The 21,074-nt window shown below is 35.7% G+C and overlaps 1 protein-coding gene across 19 annotated transcripts in view; it reads right to left on the bottom strand.

The window, feature by feature from the left end:
* Positions 1 to 21,074, bottom strand: part of NRXN1 (neurexin 1) — a 1,424,087-nt gene that overhangs the window by 1,376,180 nt on the left and 26,833 nt on the right. The gene's annotated exons all lie outside the window — the stretch shown is intronic.

The raw sequence follows: 21,074 nt of genomic DNA, 5'->3' as shown, positions 1-21,074 counted from the left end.
ATCTCTCTCTGCATATATACATCTATAGTATTTCTATATTATTATGTGTATGCTGTTATTATGCATGAATTACACACACGAGTTCAGAAATTATAAATTGAAAATAAATTTTCAAATTAAATATTAAGTTAATAAATAAAAAAATAACATCCTAATAGCAACATCAACTCCCATGTAGCTCATAGGATACAAAATAACTAGAATCCTATTTAATAATCATTTATAAATGGTACTGCAATTATGCTGGACCTCTTATTCTACTCCTTAAAACTCATCTTTAGTGTGAATTTCATTTTTAAAAATATTAAGCTTGTTCAGGCTTGAAGAAACGTGTTTGTGCTCACTGCAGAAAGATACATGGTAATATTACCCATATAAGACCACTTTGGCAAAGAAACAGACAAATGTCAGCAGCTTCCTCCAAAGTCTCAACCTATCAATCAGTATATAGGTTCCCATTTATTAAAGTTCACAAAAATTTGCCCATTTACTCCATTTACTATTCTATTTGACATCACAAATAGAATAACAAAATTTAAGGACTAGATGTGTTGAAAAGGGTCAAAATGATGCTAATGATATAAATACTACTACAACTAATAAATAACAAAACCCAGTAGATGTAACTAAGTGGCATCGTGGATAGAGTGCTGAACTTCGATTCAGGAAGAGCTGAGTTTAAAATTTGCCTCAGGTACCAGCCTAACTGTATGACTACGAACCAGGCTGTCAACTTTTGTCTGTTTCATTTTCCGCATCTATTACATTGTGACAATAATAACTCCTGCCTCCCAGGGTTTTTGTAAAGTTCAAATAAGACATAATTTGTAAAACACTTAGCAAATATGCAAGTGTTCCCTAAAAACTAGCTATCATTATCTATTCCAAGCTGAGAAAAATTATAGTTGAGAAAATTGAAGGCTGAGGAGGCAACTAGGTAGTGCAATGGATAGACAGCCAGGTGTGGTGTCATAAAGACATGAGTTAAAATTCAGCCTCAGAAATAAGCTTTCTGGGCAAGTCACTGAACCCTATTTGCCTCAATGTCCTCATCTGTAAAATAAGCTAGAAAAGACAATGGCAAACCACTACAGTATCTTTGCCAAGACAACCCAAAATATGATCATGAAGAACTAGACATGACTGAAATGACTGAAAAAAAACAACAATGAGGTAACTCACAAAGCTGTACTAGAATTAGAGCTAAAAGCAGAGTTCAGATGTCCCTTGGCCTCTGTGAAATATCATATAAAAGGGAGAAAATGGATAAAAGTCCTTTTATTCCTAAAAAAAATTCTAGTGAGTTTCCTTCAAAACTTAGCTAAAATGCCATCTCACATGCATTGATTATACCCTCCTATGTGTTATGTTTCACTGTGTGCATGGATTTGCTTCACCACACTCAATTATAAACTCTCTGAGAGAAGGGACTCTGTCTCATTCATCTTTGCAGGTCACCTAGCATACTACACTTAAATGATTGTTAAATAATAATGCAAATGTCCAATCCATTTGAGTTGCTCTCTCTTTTAGAACAAATGGCATTCAATAGTTCAGGCATAAATGAACAGGACACAGACTTAAACTCATCTGTGACCAGGGGACATGTCCTAGAATCATGTGTTTAGAAGTGGAAAAGATTAGCGGTCATGTACTCCAATCTCATCATTTTATACATGAGAAACTGAGGGTCTAAAAAAGTTAAATGCAAAGAGGTAGTGAATGGCACAGTTACCATTTAGAGCCAACCCCTCTCACTCCAAATACAGCACTCTTTCTTTGAATCCATATCATCATAACTCAGAAGTTACATACCAGGTATTTTTGCATTTCTGCCTACATAGTGGTACCTTTTGAAGGAACTAGGTAGGTCACTAGATTGAGTGCTGGGTCTGGATCAGGACGACCTGAGCTGGAATCTGGCCTTGGATACTTACTAGCTGTGTGAACCTGGGCAAAACATTTAAGCTCTGTTTGCCTCAATCCACTGGAGAAGGAAATGGTAAACCACTCCAGGATCCTGCCTAAGAAAACCCTATGGACAGTAGTCTCCATGAGGTCCTGAAGAGTCAGACATGACTGAATAATGTTAGTATGTTTTGCATCATGATTTCCAAGTTTTGAGCAAGTGAAAAACATGCTTTGGGGGCTATTTGCAAGGATTGCATACTCAACACTTCATACATCAGTGGATGAGTTTGTCTATGAGAGATGTTCATTTATGATCACTTAAATCAATGTAGCATGTGGCTGAAGTGAACCTTAATGAATGGTTGCATGCTCATCAATATAAACTGAAATACTAGCTGCCTTTATGTAGCTAAGACAGAGAAAATCATTTAGTCTTTCCTGAGAGAAGAAGCTAAATCTTAATTTGGAGTTGGTGATGCATTGTAGAAATGCAGCATAGTGTAGCAGGATGTAATACAGGTCCATCCTGTTTAAGGACTACCTACCTGGCAGAAACCCAGCCTGAAAATATTCTTTTCATGTTGTTTGATACTGTAGTGACCCACCTTGAGGCAGAGTACAGGGAATTTTTTATTTCTTAAGAAAAAGAAACACAGCCAAACTTTTTTCAAGTTTTGACAGTATCTATTCAAACTATCTTAGTGAAATTCATGTATTTGATCAATCATTAAATCCTACAACAAGTGTTTGCTGTACACAAAAAGTACTGTTGGTCAGAAGATCTGGGTTCTAGCCTAAGCTTACCTCTCTCAAAACCTCACTGCCATTATTCAAATGGAGAGAACAGTAACCACTCTGTTTATTTCAGTGTTATAGGGAGGAGACAATGAAATTATATTCATAGAAAGCAAAAATACAGACAGCACTGCAGGAATGGAAGGCCTTATTATTATTTGCATGATAATAAATAATTAAGAGACACCAATAGAAAGCAAACAACTAAACAAAGCACACTATTTTAAACAAATTTTGTTTAGAGCTTCAGGGGATAGGAGTGAGGAGATAACATATGGCCATTCATTTTTTATTATAGGGGACTATTTGCTTGGGGTATACATATTTAGTCTTACTCTGAAAAAGAAGCAAAACAAATTCTCTGCCTTTGGTCAATCTGCTGTGGAGATGAAATTTAAAGAGACAGGCAGGCCACAGGGCAGCTTTCTTTCTTACCCATGGATCCCACGCAGGCAATTGTTTGTGAATGCAATGTTTGACTCTTATAATTTATTTTTTAATATTATCAGAAAATTATATTTTCCTTTAAATTCATATCTATCTATCTGTATGTACAGAGAAAGAGAGAGAGAAAGATCACATTCTTAATTTGTTTTTTTTCTAATTTAGTTTTGTGGATACCTTATTTCCCTTGTAAATATACTTCTAGTTTAAAATATGAGCCAGGAGAAGCTACATTTTAATTTAAAGAAATTTGTTCAGAGGCAAATTTTAAGGCACATTTGATAAAATACCCATATACAGACATATAAGGATATACATGCATATGTTTATACATGAGTATTCAGTCATACTAGTCATGTCTGACTCTATGACCCCATATCTGATTTTCTTGGCAAAGATACTCAAATGGTTTGCCATTTCCTTCTCCAGTTCATTTTACAGATGAGGAACTGAGACAAACAGGATTAAGTGACTTGCACAGGATCACATTGCTAGTAAGTGCCTGAGGCCAGATTTGAATTCAGGTTCTCCTGCCTCCAGACCTGGTACTCCATCCACTGTACCCCCTAGCTGCCCATACATGTGTATATACAAGTACAAATAGATACTTTAAAATAAGCACTGATATATTTTTGACTATCTGGTTTCTAAGCTTAGAGCAAGTTAGAAGGCAAATATAAAGCATAGTAGCACCAACATGAACACTAGACAAAACCATCTCTTTATGGTATTGTGTCAAATTTCTCTTTGTGGATGTACATTGCATATATGTATGTATATACACGTACATATAAATGTTACATATGTGTATATACACATAGGTATACCCATATGTATGTGTGAAAGTATATGTGCATATATAAAGATATACCTAGAGTACAATTCCATGAAATAAATACGGATGCCAAGTAAATTTCTGAAATTTTTGCTGAAGAGAAGCCTGAGGGGGAAAAAGGAGAAAAAAAATTACTTTCCAGTGATATTTATTCTCAGAAAGGAACTTGGATAAAAGGTCAGGCAGGGATGCAGATACTTGGCTTTTAAATTTCTTCTATAATAATTCTATGTGAATGTTTTCTTTTAAGACTTGAGTTCACACATATTATTCCACATTGTTAAAGAGCTGTGCCATTGCCTACAGAAGGAAACATGGAGCAGAGAGTTTACCTGCCTTCTGATCCTTTGTTTTATGTATTCCTATTTAGAAATTTGTCCAAGATTCCATGCCAGGCAGAATGTCATCACAGAGAGCTATTGACAAATTTGTCAGTAACCTAGGAAAAATCCTTCACAGTTAAGATGGATGAATACACATATCATTTGCATTGCTTGCATTAGTTTGCATTGAAATGCACTTAGTGCTTTTTAGGTCTGCTACATAATTAATCAATGGAGTAACTCTAGTATAGTGGGAAACTATAAAGATAAACTCTGGAGTTCAAAGCCCTGAATTCTAATCCTACATCTGATATTGAGTATCTGTGTACTGTTGGCACATTCCTTTACCTCTCTAGGAATCATTTCCTTGACTGTAAAAAGTATGTGGTTGAAGGGCAGCCAGGTGGCACAGTAAATAGAGCACCAGTCCTGGCGTCATGAGGACCTGAGTTCAAATGTGAACTTAGACACTTAATAGCTGTTGACCCCGGGCAAGTCACTCATCTCTATTGTTTTAAAACAAAAGGAAAGGGTTGAACTTCAGGGGTGGGGAACGTGCAGCCTTGAGGGCACATTTGGTTTTCTTGTTCCTTAGGTGCGGCCTTTTGACTGAGTCCAAATTTTATAGAACAAATCCTTTTTTTTTAAGGGGATTTGTTCTGGAAAGTTTGGATTCAGTCAAAGAGCCACCTTTGAGGACCTACTCATGTGGTCTTGAGGCTATGCATTCCCTACATGATCTCTAAGTTCTCTTTTGGTTCTACTTTTTATAGCCCTATGATCTAAGGGAGTGAGAATTCTAATGAAATATTAAAAATGGTAGAATGAAAAGTAGTGGGTGGGAAAGTGGGAGATAGAGGATTGAGCCAAGAAGGCTAAACTATTCAAGTGGAATACACATGGTGGTGTGTTGGAGCTTGCTTGAACCAGTTCATGAGAACTGATTGTTTTTTCCCTTTTTTCTTCCTCCACCATAGAGATGGCTACCATTAGACACAAAGAGATTATTTAGAGAGATATAGATAAATGTAAAATTATTCTATAAATCTATTTATCAGTTCTCTATTTTCATGAAAACTGCTTGTTAAATTTTCTGTGTGAGAATTTGCATTTCTAAAATCAGCAAACACTACCAATGGGGACTTTCTTGTTCTATTGATTGTCTGTACTTAAGAACATGATGAAGTGATTAATGGCCATAATGCAATTTAAACATGAAGTATGTCAGGTGTGCATTTCTGTTTCCTGGAGAGCCAGTATTAAACACTTGCTAGCACACAGGTGACTATGTGAGTAAGCACTATAGTCACACAGAAGGCAACCTAAAACTCAGGACAATGGAGCTACATGCTAGAGAAGAGTGGCACTGAAGGAAGAAGTAAGTCGACAAAGATAAGTTTCACCCGAACAGAGACATGATATGATTTCCTAAGATCCAAGGATATAATCTTCTAGGATGGTGGAATCAGAAATTTAGAGCTGAAAGAGCCCATTTAGTCAAATAGCTTAATTTTACAGATGGTAGAGAGGTAATGGAATTCTCTCATTTTCTTCTCAGTGATGTATAGAAAGTTTTATAGGATACTGGGGTGGGGGGGGCGGAGGAAGGAGGGGAGGAGAGGGGAGAGACAGAGAGGCTGGTTTCAGGAATATTTCTCAAACACCTGCTGAAAAGCAATCTGAGGGAGAATGTTGAAAAAAATGCCCTATCCATAAGATATCCAAATTGAAACTAATCTATCATTTGAATCCAATCCATGAATTTCTGAAGCCAATGTTCTCACTCCTATCCTTTTGGAAAGAATATTTCAAATCAGATAGGAGCAGGCCAGATAGAGACAAACCATAACAAACCAGCAGGGGAAATATTTTAGATGCGTATGTATTTCTAGAAACAGATCCTATTTTGGAAGGTATGGCTGGGGCACCCATCAATTATGTACTAGGTTATTGTGACTTTCAGGATCTAAGAATCTACTTCTGGTTTATATATTGCTATAATCAAAATAAAGTGGTGATCAACACTCCAGCAATAACTTCTGTGTACAGACCTAGGATGGTCCTAGAAAGCATGGTTCTAGACCCACACTAAAAATCCTTTCTAATTCAGTAGAATTTGTTAGGCTTTGGGGTCTAGTGGTATAGCTCTTGGAAAATCCAGAGTCATCTCTGTGTCATGCTGCCTCCTGTCATAAAGCAGAGGTTACCATTTAAAATGGTGGCAATTGTGACTAACAAAAAAGTACACATAAAAAAATAGTATATTAAAGCAGTTGCACCAAGAGTCAGGAAATCTGTATTATAGTCCCATTTTTATCACAATTTAATGATTAGGGAAAACTCTAAAATACCTTCTAATTACGATTTTCATGAACTGAGTCAACACCTAAAATACTTCCAAAGTCAATCCTACATCGCCCTCTCTGGCTTTTTTTTACTATAAATTCACTGAATTAGAATCATATTTATCAAGCTTTAGAAGGATATTTCAAAGATGTCTCAAAGGACAGATCAGCTTCAGTTAGGTTGTTCAAAGAAGGCTTCATAAAGGAGAGACAAGATTTAAGCTGAACCTTGATGAATGGATAAATGGAGGGAAGGTGAAAGGTGGGGCTGGAGCCAGACTTGAATTAAAATCTGGCCTCAGACTTATTAGCTGTGTGACCCTAGACAGGTCACTTAACTACTATCTGCCTCAATTTCATCCATTGTAAAGTAGGGTTGCTGTGAAGAGCAACTGAGCAGTTTACCACAGTGCCTGGCACTTAGTAGGCATTCAATAAATCTTGTTTCCTTCCCATTTCCTATTCAAGCCATCAACTACTTGATCTTACACTTCTCATCCTGGCAGAAATTCCACCCAGGCTGGATATTATGCAAATATATTGTTTTCTGGCAGAAAACCTACAAATAGAGGATACAAAGGAACCCAGTATCACCAGTAATTGTACTAGTTTTTCACTCTGCTTCTGAAAAATTAGCATAGTTTGTAATGCCTGGCACCTTGTCAATCTAGATTCCACAAAGTCGATTTGGCTAAATGTTTGCAGTTATAGTAATTGCTGTCACTGGGGCCAACCTGCCACATGAGCAGAGGGAGCCTCTACCTACTTAGTGAGATACGAGGGAAGGCAAAAAGCCTATCTGGATTTCATCCACCAGGATGCCACATTGCATACGTGTCTCACATTTTAGGGTTCTTAAAATGGTTCTGGGCATACACATCTTATCTGGAGGGAGTGCAGCATCAGTTAGCTGCCATGCTGCCATCGTTAGCATCTGATTAATGCTTTGGAATCCATAAATTATTAGCAAAGAGCAGATCCCCAGTTAAATCCATTAGTAAGTTTGTGAAATTGAAAATATTTAGAGAAAGGACTCTAGGCAAAAAGGGGTAGAGACCTGATACATTGCAACAATGTTGCAATGGATTTGTGAGAGAGGAATAGGACTACATTTGGATGAACTATGAAGACAAACTTTTACTTCTTCAAAGTTATTCTTGGTATTAGCCATCATTGTACTGTACCTAGGGAAAGTATCTTTAATGTTTATACTTCAACATTGCATTTTAAATTTCTTTCTATACAAAAGTTATTGAGTCAATATTGTATAATGGATAGAAGGCTAGCCTCAAAGTCATAAAGATCTGGGTTTAATTTCCGCCACCTCTGCCATATGGTTGTGTGACCCTGGGTAAGTCACTTAACTCCTCATCACCTCAGGAACATTCTAGACTAGATGCTATAGAATTGTTGCTGATTTGCATTGGAACATGGAGTTGTGTTATCAGAGAGGTGCATATCTTAATGAAATCATGGGTCATGTATGGTGATTATCATTCCTACACTTTAAATTTAAGATGAGGCACATTTTGCTTTGAAACAAATTAGATGAAGTCTAATGAAAACATGATCCAAACTACCGACTCAAATTTTACAAGTTGTGGTTTTTATTTTCTTTTGGTTTTGATTGTTTATTATTTTTCCAAATGAAAGGGAGAGATATTTTGCCTCTCACCTCAATTCAGTATAAGGGTTTATTGCAGCTTAAAATGTATACACACAATAGTTCATGCCCCATGGTCTCTTTATGAGATATCAGTCTCTGAGTCACAAAAGAGAGCATTCTAATTGACTGAAAACAACATTCACACCCATGGAGATTAGGTATAAAATAGGAGCTCAGTCTTGATGGGTATATAGAGGCCAATATTGGTATTTTAATTCAAGAGTTGAGGATTCTAGTTCTAACCTAGCTCCTGAGAGGCAGGCAATCCTGGGAGAAGATCTCTCTCTCTCTCTCTCTCTCTCTCTCTCTCTCTCTCTCTCTCTGTCTCTCTGTCTCTCTCTCTGTCTCTCTCTCTGTCTCTCTCTCTCTCTCTCTCTCTCTCTCTCTCTCTCCTCTCTCTCTCTGTCTCTCTCTCTCTCCTTTCTACCCGTTCCCCTTCCATTTCCCATGTCATGAGAGTAGGAGATTAATAAAATATAATGCATACTACTTGAGCAACAAAAATTCATGGAAAAACACAGACAAAGAAAGATGACTGGAAAAAGGCAGCAACTTCAAGTAGAGTGACGTTTAGAACCTGAAAAGAATGTCAGGTATAAAGTCAAGAAAGGTGTTACCAGAAGTTGTGATGTTACCCTGCAGCCACAATCCTCTCTACTCATGTGCCTCACTTTGACGATATCCGAAGTTTAAACCTACTCTTCTCCTGGCCTCTTTGTGTACTCATAGGATGGGTGCAATAACCTAGACTGGGTAAGGGAGAGGGAAAAGTGGGATGGTATTTGTACCAATTGATCATAACATACCACCTTACCAAAAACCTTTTCCTAAAAAGTAATTAACATTGACTGATCAATGTGTAATCAAACTGGCCAACAGCCAATAAACATATGCCAAGCACTTTCTATGTACCAAACCCTGAGCTAAACGCTGGTGACACAAAGAAAGACATGATAGCCCCTGACTTCAAGGAGTTTATAGTCTAATGAGGAAAAGAAAACACAAAAATATACTGAACATGAAGAAGTCATGAAGCTGAAACATGCAATGAACTGAGCAGCTGTGAGTTATAGAGTCAACTTGCATAATAATGAGTTTCTGGAGATCAATAAATTGATAGTTGGGTAGGGAATGATGAGGTGAATGCTCTGGTCATCCTTCTTAAATAGAGGCAGATCTGGGAAGAGGTCTCCAGTCCTCACTCTAAATCTTCTCTAATCAGAGGGAGGAAGGGATAGGTCATTCTGAGGAATTTTGAGTTTAATATTTGGTGGAAACTTGTACTAAAAATTCAAGGACATTAGGTTTATCCCTACAATCCTGAATGTAGAAGTTATCATCCTCCTTCTAAGGATCAAGCTTCACAATGAAAGTGGGAGCTAGGAGATCAACTTAGAAGGGGTACAACAATGAAGTGAAATAACATTTTGGTTAGGGAAGTTAAGTGGTCCAGTAAATAGAGCACTGACCCTGGAGTCAGGAAGAAGTGAGTTCAAATTCAGCCTCAAACACTTACTAACTGTGTGACTGGGCAAATCTCTTAACCCTGTTTGCCTCAGTTTCTTCATCTGCAAAATGAGCTAGAGAAGGAAATGGCAAACCACTCCAGTATTTTTACCAGGAAACCCCAAATGGGGTCACAAAGAGAAGGAGACAACTGAACAACAGCAAACATTTTGGTTAGGTCATTGGTATGTAAGGGAGTAAATTGGGGGACATAGATTTATATCAGAGATCACAGATTTCAACATCAAAAGATTTGATTTAGAGCTGAATAGAGCCTAATAGTTTATCTAATTCAATGCTCATTTTATAAATTTAAACAAAAACAAAACCAAAATATGATAACAACTATGAATTGTTATACCTAAGGTCACACAGGCATATCAGTGCAAGAATTCCAACCCAGCCTCTTTGCATATCCAGTGCTCCTTCTACACCAGGCAAAAATGTTCCATTTTGGCAGACAAATGCTTTGTGCAGGTAGATTTTTAAAATGATATCTTCAGACTTGAATTAATGTGTTGTATACTGCAATGACACAAAGACCAGAGAGCCTCCACATTCTCCCATATAACATATAACAACCTCAGGCTTATTTAAAAGAGTTATTTTTATAGAAAAGGTAATCATAGTGCTAAAATTCTAGTACAGACTTTATATTCAAGATGAGTGAAAACATAAAGCCTGACTTTCCCTTCCATCTATGTGGGTATTAAAAAAAGACACCTTAGGGACCTAAGTGAAAAAGCAGTTATTATTAAGTGCCCACTATGTGCTAGGCACTGTTAATTATTGGGGGTAAAGCTTTAATAGATTAAAAAAAATATTAAAAACTATTAAACTGCATTAAGACTTTTGGGGCACCCTGAAAAATTGGCAGCTGCTATTATTATTACTAACAGACGGCTTCTTTAGTAAGATTACTTTGGCAGCTTTGTGGAAGGGTGGACTAGAGTGGGGGAAGCCTAAATACATTTGATAAAACAGCACCAGCAAGCAGTTTATTTGCAAACTTAATTTCATTATGGAACTGCACTGTACTTTAAGCCATATGAAATTGACATATTTATTCAAAATGTAATGACTGTATCATCTCTACTTTGATCTTCCCTCCTAACATTACAGATCTTCTAAAAAGGCAGAAAAATTAAACATCCTGTTTTTCAAGTGAGACACTCAAACAGCATAACATTTTGTATTTTCTAAGCAATCACAGCACACACTGTAGAATTAAAACCCTCCTATTGATACCATTGACTAATATCTTGTGCTATCTTATCCCAGTTTTGAAGGGGAAGAACAAAGCTGTTCATTGGGTGACATTTCCTAAATGCTCACTGACACAATACACTGAGAGTTCCTTCTATATAACTGGGAAGCACTATTAAAAGCAGTTTCTCTAGGAAGGTATTCTTTTCATCAACTGACATGCCTTCCTAGAAAATAACATCTGACTCAAGAGTTTGACTTCATTTGCCTGTAGCAAACAGGGTTTATGTTCTATAAAATAATAAGTAATAGATTCCTATCAGGACATATTTGTTAAAATAAATATAAGGAAATACATTCAGTTTCCATAGTATGCCATAGAAAAAGTTTTACTAATGCAGTGAAAGCAGCATTTGTTCAAATGAGAAGAAAGTCTCCCAATCCAGCCAAAGGACTTATTAGGTCCCTTCTACTTCTAAAGTTATGTTCCTGTGATCCTATGATATAGAGGAATCATTTTTTATAAACAGAAAGACTATCAATATAAATATACATAAAGCCCCAGAACACTCATTAACATTCAATCTGTGCCAGGCTTCATATGAGGCAGTTGAGATCCAAACACAAAAATTGTTCTCAAAGAGAACTCTACTCGAAAAATTAGAAGGGGCTTACTGTCTGGAATTATTTGTTTGGTCAGACAAGACACAGGGAAGCCACAAAGGAGCCCCCATGGCTTTGAAAACCCAGATGGTGGTGCTTCCCTTGCTGGTAACTATGGACAGACAGCTGGATCTGTCTGTTGAGTTATGATATGTGGTGAGTATGGTTCTGTGGAGCCCCAGAGGTAGCTTTGAACCAGGAGCGGAAAACTATCAACATGCTTACCTTAGAGAGATACTTCAAAATGTTATGATGCAGTCATTATTCTGGCAGTGGAATATGTAATGAATGTTCCCCATTTCCATCAATAACATCTTTATTCTTCCAGTCATCAAGGTTCATACTCTTGGAGTCATTCTCAAGTCCTCATTCCACATATACAATCAGTTGACAAGTCTCATCAATTCTACTACCACAACAGCTCTTCAAAGTGTCCCCTTCCTCCAATGGATAAATGATCAAAAGATATGAACAAGCAGTTTTCAGATGAAGAAAGCAAAGCTATCCATAGATACATGAAGGAGAGCTCTAAATCACTTTTGATCAGAGAAATGCAAATTAAAACAACCTGGGGTACAACTTCATACCAATCAGATTGGCTAATATGACAAAAAACGAATGAAGATGTTTGAAAATTCGAACGCTACTGCATTGTTGGTGGACTTGTGAAGTGATCTAACCATTCTGAAGAACAATTTAGAACTATGCCCAAAGGGCAACCACACTGTGCAATACCCTTTGATTCAGCAATAACACTACTAGATCCATATCCCAAAGAGATCAGAAAAAAAGGGAAAAGGACCTACATGTGCAAAAATACATGTGCCACATGGTGGCAAAATATTGAAAACTGAAGGAATGTCCATCAACTGGGGAATGGCTAAACAAGTTGCTGTATATTCATGTAATAGAATACTGTTGTGTAATAAGAAATGGTGAAGAAGTAGATTTCAGAATATCCTGGAAAGTTTTGTACAAACTGATACAAAGTGAAATGACCAGAACCAGGAAAACATTGGACACAGGGTCAGCAACATCACGTGGGGAACAACTAGGTTTATTGCTTTTTTCATTGCCTAAACTTTCAAAAGTGATAGAGAAATATTCCTAGTTCAGAGTAAACTTTAACATTTTTCAAATGTGGGCAAGGAACAAAGAGCTGGCTGTTAAAGATTTATCAGCATGCCAATTGATCTACCTCCCCAAATGCACGTCATAACCTTTGTATGACTTAGTAGTTAAGTACCTGGGAGTTGAATGACACATAGAAAGGTTAAGTGCTTTAGAATCAGGAAGATCTCTGTTCACATTCCACCTTACACACTTTTTACAATTTTTGTGTACATGTGGGCAAATCCCCTAACCAAAATGGGCCTTAATTTACCTTTTTGTAAAATGAATAGGGTCAGACTAAATGAACTCTGATATCCCTTGCAGCTCTAAGTCTATGATCTAATGAGTCTAAGATTTACTCGGGGTCCTAAAGCTTGTAATGGTTGACAGGACTTGACAGCATATCTTTCTGACCCCAAGTCTAGAACTCAAACCACAATTCTATGTTCCTTCTCCTGAAAATAAACAGTATCACAGAAATTCCAAATTCTCAACATTAAATCAGATACATAATCTGATTGATTAACAAAATTCAGAGTCCTTTTCTTTATATCCTTCATCATAGTACTGTGATGAAGTACACAGTATTTCATCATAACACTAGCTTACAAGCCAAAAAATCTCAGTTTTAACAATGGCTCTGGCACGAATTAACCTTTTCTGAGTCATGCAAATTATTTCCATTTCAGTTTCTTCTCTGTAAACTAAGGGTTGGATCAGGTGGTTCCTTCCAATTCCAACACTCTAGAGTTCTATTTTCTTCAAATTGTCCTTTTATTTCTCCAAAGAGTCCAGCTACGAGCAGCGAGGTAGATAGAGTGCCAGGTCTGAAGTCAGGAGCTCTCACCTTCCTGAGTTGAAATCTGCCCTCATATATTTAATAGCTGTATTAACCCTCTTTGCCTCAGTTCCTCATCTGTACAATGAGCTGGAGAAGAAAACAGCAAACCACTCCAGTATCTCTGTCAAGAAAATTCCAAATGACAACTGGGAACTATGCCTAAAGGACTATAAAAATGTGCATACCCTTTGACCCAGCAATATCACGTCTAGGACTGTATCCCAAAGAGATCATAAAAATGGGGAAAAGACTCACATGTACAAAAATATTTATAGCAGCTCTTTTTGTGATGACCAAGAACTGGAAATCGAGGGGATGCCCATCAATTGGAGAATGTTTGAACAAGTCATGGTATATAAATGTAATGTAATACTATTGTGCTATAAGAAATGATGAACACACAACTTTAGAAAAACTTGGAAAGACTTATATGAACTGATGCTGAATGAAGTAAGCAGAATCAGGAGAACAATATACAGAGTAAGAGTCACAGTGTTCGAGGACTGTTTCTGATAGACTTTACTCTTCACAGCAATGCAAGGACCTAAAACATTTCCGAAGGATTCATGATACAAAATGCCATCCACATCCAGAGAAAGAAATATAGAGTCAAAATGTAGAATGAAGTAGACTATTTTCTCTTTCATTACACTTTGCTTTGGTTTTTCTCATGGTTTCTCCCATTTATTTTAATTCTTCTAAATGTGAAAATGTATTTAATAAGAATGCATGTGTAGAACCCCCTCTCCCAAAAATAAAATTTCAAATGGTGTCAGAAAGAGTCGGACATGACTAAATAACAGCAAGAAATCATCCCCCTAGAGTATGTAAAATTAATACTGAGGTCAAGTAGAATAATACTCTGAAAGTACCCATAGCAGTCTCAGGTAGTGAAATATTGTCATCAGAAAAAAAGGAATAAGGTTTACTCTAAAGCTCTGCCCAACTGAGAAGATACTAAGATCCAACTATCTTCAAAAAGGAGGAAGGAGAATGTTCCAGGATGAACTATCAATTTTCTGAATCCTGAATAAGTGTTTCAACAAAGTGATATTACTGCCATTATATAATGGGGTCAGTTAAATAATGCACCTCTGCAAAGGGTAGACTCTCAGCCTTTTGGTTGTTTAAGTGAATTAGAAACACGATTTAGCTCTCAAGAGTGTCTAAAATCAGACTGAAGAACAAGTACCATTGATTGTTTTCCTCAGATTGCTTTCCTGAAGGATGCTCTTAGTTACAGATTCCCAAAGTAAAGGACATTCTCTAACCCAACATCTGTAACAGTAGGATTGGAAGCTCTTAAAACTATCCATGAAATTCAGTATAATTCAAGGCAAATTGTCAGTGCAAAATCCTACCTCTGACTTTTACTAGTTGAGTTTGACCTTGACAAGTTACTGAAACCTCATTGGGTATAGCTTTCTCATCTGTACAGTGAGGTAGTTACACTCCATGGACTCAGATGTCCCTTCTAGCTCTAAATTTATAATTGAATGATCCCATATATTAGTGTGTGTGTGTATGTGTCTGTATGTATATATGTATATATGTATATATATATATATATATATATATATATATATATATATTTAGGAGCTAGTAGGTCATTAAAATGGACTCATTATGGTCATAAGGATGTGGTCCAATAAGAAGAAATACAATGAAATGCAAAAAACACACTTTCTTTTGGAAGCTTATGGTGGCTTCTAACAGTTAGGTTGCTGTTCCCTATTAATTTCTTGATGTCTATGTCTGTAAGACAGCTGGGGAAGAAAGAAAAAGACATATTATGACACTCACAATTGTACACTAGATCACCCTACTCACACTAGTGGTAGAATATAAAAATTCATCACCCTCTACCATCATAACTTGTTTCATATCTACTTTACTGTTTACAAAGTGCTTTCCTCAAAATAACCCAATGCTTTTTCTAATATAACTATTATTATAGTGAAAAACCAAAGTCCAGATGGGTGAGGGGTAAAGATCTTAACCTATGGTCACAGACCAAGTTAAGTGTGAGAAAAAGGACTTAGTCTCTGCTCTCTTGTCTCCAATGGCAGTGCTCTTTCTCATGTATTTACCATTCAATAGCCTCCTCATCTACTCTGGATGACTGGTTATATCTTTGGTCCCAAAGGACACAGCCATTAAAAAATAGCTTCATATTTTATGTCACTGATACAAGCATCTGTACTATATCTATCACTGAGAAATGTTTATATATTGCCTTTACCTTTTGCAATGGATAGTGTTCCAGCATCAACAAATCAATTGACTGGTGCATGTCTATCAGCTTACACTTATATCCCCAAGTGGCAGACATTTGAGAGGAGTGGCAGCAGCCTGGCTATCCCAAGAGAAAAGTATTCTGGTAAATTTTTTTAGGAAAAAAACAGGTTATAAGCAGAGTAGGAAAAATAGAAGGCAAGGCAAGGAGAATGCTATTAAAGATAATGAAAAATTATCAAGTACTTTTCTACATATTAGAATGTGTTATAGTCCCAAGCTGTGTGAGGTGTTGGGAATATATTTCTGAATGACATTCCTACCCTCAAGAATCTCATGTTATTCCTAGAAAAGAAAAAAAGAAAGAAATTTAAGAAATATATAAATGATGATGCTGAAAGTTCTTGTCTTGAGTTACTTTTCAGAAATCAAAAATAATACCTTGTCTTCCATGTGCTATAAATTTATATATTCGGCTTTCATTTTAAGCATAAATAATCTTTTCTAACTTTTAGCTTCCAAATAGGCAGAGGTGGAGTAGTGACAGGCAAGGAGGACTGGCTTTGTTTTTTAACCCTCTCATGGCTACTATCTGCATGACCCTGATTCCCATTTCCTTTGCTGTAAAATGAGGGATTTGGCCTCAGGTCTCTTACCGATCAATGATCCTACATTTTTTATTTGTTTATATACCAATTAAATGTCTATAAAGCATTTTTTTCTCCATAACACTAAGAAATTAAGTAATACAAGTATATAACATCATGCTATGGATGAGAAAGCAGTCTTTGAAAGGTAAAATGATCTGTCCATGTCCACACAATTATAATTAGTAACCATCAGCATTGGGTCTGGATCCCAGGTAAGCAGACTTGATATCCATTAATTTTTTTTTTCACTTCCTCTCACTGTTTCTCTCAATTCTTAGTTTTAAATTTTATTTGATATATATATATATATACATATATATGTACACACACACACACACACACACACACACACACACACATATATATGTATATGAATGGGCTTAAAGGTAGCAGGGTCTGATCCTGCCTCAGATATTTATTAGCTATTTCATCCTGGAAAAGTCACTTCACTTTATTGCCTCAGTTTCGTCCTCTATAAAATAAAGTAGTTGGACTCAATATCCTCCAACGTCCCTTTCAACTGTGTACATAACTATTGTTTATAAATAATATTTTTATTTCACCCAGCTATCTTCAGTGATTAATTTGAATCTATCATATACCATCCCCCAAGTTGGTTTATACCAGAGTTTTTTGAATATTGAGAAAGACAGGAAGAATTAAAGGAGGAAAAGAAGGAAGCAAGGAAGGAAGGAAGGAAAGAAAATATATACTATACATATAGTATAGTATAGAAAGAAAATGGATATACTATACATATATACATGTATATATACATGTGTGTGTATATATATATATATGTATATATATATATAGTTGGTGCAGGAATTGAGTAGGAAAAAGAGATGTAGCTAGATTGCTTGTGATAAATGGTGCCGTGCTCTAATAGATCTCAAAGATTTCACTGCTACAAAAACATCTTGTAATATCTTTCTTTACTGATGCTATTATCAATGGAAGTAATAAAGTATCAATATCATAGCTAACTAACATCAGAGACAAAGCATAATGTAAAGTCACACTATGGGCACAAATAGGTGGTGGGATTTGCCAGATATCACTTGCAGTTTAAGTGACATCAAGAAAACTATGTATGACCAAAAAAAAAAATGGTGGTCAGATCATGTAATTAAAGGGAGAGATAACAGGTTGTTAATATGAATCATGCACTGGTATGCTCAGGATATAAACAGAACAATGTTGTCAGCATGGAGAGTTAGTGCTCTAAAGGATTTGTGGTAAAACATAGATGAAAGTGGGACAAGCTGCATAGATGAGACGGCATGGAGGGATTGTGGTTTATACCTCTTAAGGGAATACCCAGACAAAGGCAATGTCAGAGTTTTCTACAAACTCTAATTCTATTTTCTTTCTTTTATTCTTCACTCTTCCTATTATCATCCTCCATCGCATGATTTTTTTACTTCAAGTTCTCCATTCATCACTGTTTCTTTTCACTCTGTGGTTAATTACACATTGGTAGCAGACTACTAAAAAATGCTCCACAATCATACAATCTTAGAGTCACATTCTTAAAGCCCATTTTCTAAACTCACTGAAAATCATTGGTTTTCCTTCTGTGCCATTATGGGTCTATGGGTAAAATATTTTAATCACACCATACCAGAATACTGCCAAATTAATCTGATTTAACAAATTTTGTATAGTCTCTTTTTTGTACTAATTAATATATCAATTATTCAAAGCAGCTAGAGATAATCCATCTAAATTCTATAAAATTGCCAGTTGGAACAGTTTGGCCTTGGCCTAACATCAGTATAGACTATCTTTCTTTAACAGTGAAACTCAGTCACTCCTGAAAAATTCTTCTTGAAATATATTTGGAGTACATGGTGGTCAGGCAGTGAAATATTTATTTTCTGAAAGAGAGGTTAATACAATATTCAACTGAGGGTAGACATTAGGTGAGTTAAAATTATATGTTTCATTATGATCTCTCTTTGACAGAGTCACAAGCAACATAATATAAAAACCAAGGGACCTATTCTGTCTTTCACACAAAATTGTAATTACCATTGTCAAAGAAGCTTTTGCTACAATTAAAAAAAATTGGCGCATTATTCATTTTGGCCAGTATGTATATGAGGTTCCCACTCCCTAGTGAAGAATGCATTTTGAACTCTCTCTTTTTTTGGTTTATAAATATTCTTTTCTTTTTAAATTATATATTTCAGAGATACAGTAATGAAAATAACAATAACATTAGCTGACATTTGTCAAGTAGGCTAAGTTTAAAAAGTGGGCTTTTTCCCTTTCAACAACACTGTCAGAAAATCAAGTATTTTTATCTTCACTTGATAGATCATAAAACTGAAAACTCAGAGATGTTAAAAAATTACATAGTCACATAGCTAGTTAGTACTCTCATGGCCAACTGAGTTTCTTGATTTTCTTTTGTATTTTTATAGAAATTAATATTTATATAAGCATCATTCTGCCAATATATACTTTGATCAATATGATCTCTCCTCCCCTTTTCCCACTAGGCTTCATCTAACTGGTGACTCAATCCACTGCTGGCATTTGTATAATTTAATTCTGAAAATTGAAATATTCAGAGAAAATTTGACAAAAATGTTGACAAATCCATAGGGATGAAGTATTTAAAGAGAAGAAACATTTCTATAATGGCATTTCTGTCTCTTCTAAAGTTACCATCCTGGAATGAAACTTAGAGTTAGCATAATTTATTATGGGTGGAGGATAAAATAGACTATAGTGAAAAAGCAGTAAGGCAGATAAGCTAAAGGAAAAAAGATATTAACTATTACTAAGAAAGAAGGGAAAAAAGTACCAGATAGACTGATATACCACAAGGGGCAACTTATTGTTGAAAAATACAGACAAAATTAAGTTCTAACTACATTAGATTCATTGAAAAGATAATCTATCCATACATAATTTCTTGAAATTTTATTAGGGTACCTGATACTTGGTTTATTTTGGCCAATATATCTTGATATCTTGTAATTAAAGCATATGTTCTTGCCACAAAATAGTTTGAAAATAAGGGGAAAAATAAAAATCTAATTATGGAGAGAAACAAGTATGAGCAGGACACTGACATGAAAATATTAATTTCTGAATCTGATTAGTTCAAATGACATTGCTAGCAATACTGAATGTTCTTTTGTTCACTTGTTCCTGCTCCTTGTGATTCCAAAAAGAACTCAGTTAACAATCTTCTTCCTTCAGCACTCTGGAGAGCACTAAACTGTACCCTTTGAATTACTCCTTCCTAAATCACAACTCTGACCAAATAACTCTTCTACTCAGTAAATTTAAGTCAGACTAAATTCTGCAAGATCATATATAACATTTTGTGTTTGGGTTTAAAGGTGCTCACAACCTTGACCTTCATACCTTTCTAATCTTTTTACACTTTACTCCCCTCCACATGTCCACAGAGATGTTAAATGCTAGTTGAAGGGGTCACCATTGTATGTGAAACAGATAAAAATATAACTGGGAAAGATTTAACAAAATAAAAAAATAATAGAATATAGATAATGGCAATATGTGGCATTGTAAGTCAATGTGTGATTTTCAAGGATCCTTATGTATAATTTTTATATTTAAGTTTCATACCTCTACAATTCAGTGACTCTAGTACTAATGCTATTTCTGACACAGGACATTATATTTCTCAACTATGTGCCTATTCACATGCCATCCTCCATGCCTTGAATATTTTTCATTCCTACCTTTCAACTCCGATCTTCTTTTAAACCTCAATTCAAAGCTTATCTTCTGCAAAAGCAGAAATCTCCCTATTTCCCCTACTGCTAGTGCCTTGCCTATGAGATTAGCTTTCATTTACATTTTATATATCTATTACATACCTAGTTGTTTGCATTTTGTCTCCATATTATCATGTAACCTCCTTGAGGACAGTGGCTATGTTTATGCTTTTGTTTTTTTATCCCCAGTCCTTAGCTCCTTGTAAGTTTCTTCATTTAACTTATAAATTTTATTTTAAGTTCCTAATTCTCACCGTTCTCTTTCTTATTAAGAAGGCAAGAAAAACAAAATCTATTATAAATATGCATATTCATGCAAAACAAATCCCCATATTATCAGTGTCAAAAAGAAAAGAAAGAAGAAAATATGCTTAAATTTACACCCTGAGTCCAGCAGTTCTCTATTTGAAGACAGATAAACATGTTTCATCATAAGTTTTTTGGAACTGTGGTTGATCATTTTCTGGATGAGAGTTTCTAAGTCTTCAAAGTTGATTATCATTACATTATTGTGGTCATTGAGTACATCATTCTCATGGTTCTGCTTATTCCATTCTGTATCAGTTCGTATAAGACTTCCCAGGTTTCTAAGAAAGTTTCCTCTTCATAATTTCTTATAGCACAATAGTATTCTATGACATTCACAAACAATAACTTGTTCAGCTCTTCCTCAATTGATAGGCATACCCTCAGTTTCCAGTTTTTTGTCACAAAAAAATTAACTGACTTCCTAGAATAACTTATCATATGGTATTGGAAAAGGTATACTACCTAAAACTA

The sequence above is a fragment of the Notamacropus eugenii genome, chromosome 1, assembly GCF_028372415.1.
Source record: "Notamacropus eugenii isolate mMacEug1 chromosome 1, mMacEug1.pri_v2, whole genome shotgun sequence".
NCBI classification, from domain to species: Eukaryota; Metazoa; Chordata; class Mammalia; order Diprotodontia; family Macropodidae; genus Notamacropus; species Notamacropus eugenii.
The sequence above is the reverse complement of the archived record's forward strand: the minus strand, read 5'-3'. Positions and strand labels throughout refer to the sequence as shown.